We start from the raw sequence: 1,818 nt of genomic DNA on the forward strand, positions 1-1,818 counted from the left end.
GCATGTAGGCAAGGGTTGTGACATCGTTCTAGCGGGTCAGACCTTTTCGATTGATCTTATTCCGATAGTTTTGGGTAGTTTCGACATCGTCATCGACATGGATTGGTTATCCAAGCAGCAAGCGGAGATCCTATGCAAGGAGAAGATCATTCGTATTCCCCGTACGGGAAAAGAACCTCTCGAAGTTCAAGGCGACAAGAGTGGTGCCGTGGTTGGCATCATTTCTTTCTTGAAGGCACAGAAATGTTTACGAAAGGGTCATACGGCTATCTTGGCACTAGTTACTGATGCAGCTTCAAAAGAGAAAAGAGTAGAGGATATTCCAGTTGTACGTGACTTTCCTTAGGTGTTTCCTGAGGATTTACCCGGTTTACCGCCTCATCGTCAGGTCGAATTCCAGATTGAGTTAGCTCCTGGAGCAGCACCTATAGCTCGCGCACCGTATCGTTTGGCTCCAACGGAATTGGAAGAACTGTCTAAGCAACTACAAGAGCTCTTGGATAAGGGCTTTATTCGTCCAAGCTCTTCGCCTTGGGGAGCTCCAGTATTATTCGTGAAAAAGAAGGATGGCACTTTCAGGATGTGCATCGACTACCGTGAACTGAACAAAGTCACAGTGAAGAACCGTTATCCTCTTCCACGCATTGACGACTTATTCGATCAGTTGCAAGGGTCGAGCTACTACTCCAAGATTGATCTAAGGTCAGGGTACCATCAGTTGAGAGTCCGGGATGAGGACGTCTCCAAGACGGCATTCAGAACTCGCTACGGTCACTACGAGTTTCTTGTTATGCCATTCGGGCTTACGAACGCGCCTACAGTATTCATGGATCTAATGAACAGAGTGTGCAAACCTTATCTTGACAAGTTCGTCATTGTTTTCATCGATGACATTCTGATCTACTCCAAGAGCCAGGAGGAACACGAGCAGCACTTACGTCTTATCTTGGAACTTCTTCGAAAGGAGCAACTGTACGCAAAGTTTTCTAAATGCGACTTCTGGCTTCGTGAAGTCCACTTCTTAGGCCATGTTGTGAACAGGGATGGGATTCATGTCGATCCATCCAAGGTAGAGTCGATCAGAAACTGGCCTGCACCGCGTACACCAACGGAAATACGCCAATTCTTGGGTTTGGCGGGGTATTACAGGCGATTCATCAAAGACTTTTCGAAGATCGCGCAGCCACTTACTATGCTGACACAGAAAGGTGTCACCTACCGTTGGGGAGATTCCCAAGAGACCGCTTTTCAGTACCTAAAGGATAGGCTTTGCAGTGCACCTATTCTCTCATTGCCAGAGGGCACGGACGATTTTGTAGTCTATTGTGACGCATCGATACAGGGGCTTGGTTGTGTATTGATGCAGCGGGATAAAGTTATTGCCTACGCTTCGCAACAACTCAAAGTTCATGAACGGAATTATACGACGCACGACTTGGAGCTGGGAGCTGTTGTTTTCGCGCTTAAGATATGGCGACACTACCTGTACGGTACCAGGTGCACGATTTACACCGATCACAGGAGTCTCGAGCATATCCTTAAGTAGAAGGATTTGAACATGCGTCAACGGAGATGGGTTGAACTACTGAACGACTACGAATGCGCCATCAAGTATCATCCAGGCAAGGCCAATATTGTGGCTGACGCCCTCAGTCGAAAGGACACCCTACCTAAGCGCGTGCGAGCGCTACAGCTTACTATTCAGTCCAGTCTTCCTGCACAGATACGAGCTTCTCAGATAGAAGCATTGAAACCCGAAAACGTCATGGCTGAAGCCTTACGCGGTTCAAGGCAACGAATGGAACAAAAGGAAGACGG

This window comes from Helianthus annuus, chromosome 11, assembly GCF_002127325.2.
Source record: "Helianthus annuus cultivar XRQ/B chromosome 11, HanXRQr2.0-SUNRISE, whole genome shotgun sequence".
Classification (NCBI taxonomy): domain Eukaryota; kingdom Viridiplantae; phylum Streptophyta; class Magnoliopsida; order Asterales; family Asteraceae; genus Helianthus; species Helianthus annuus.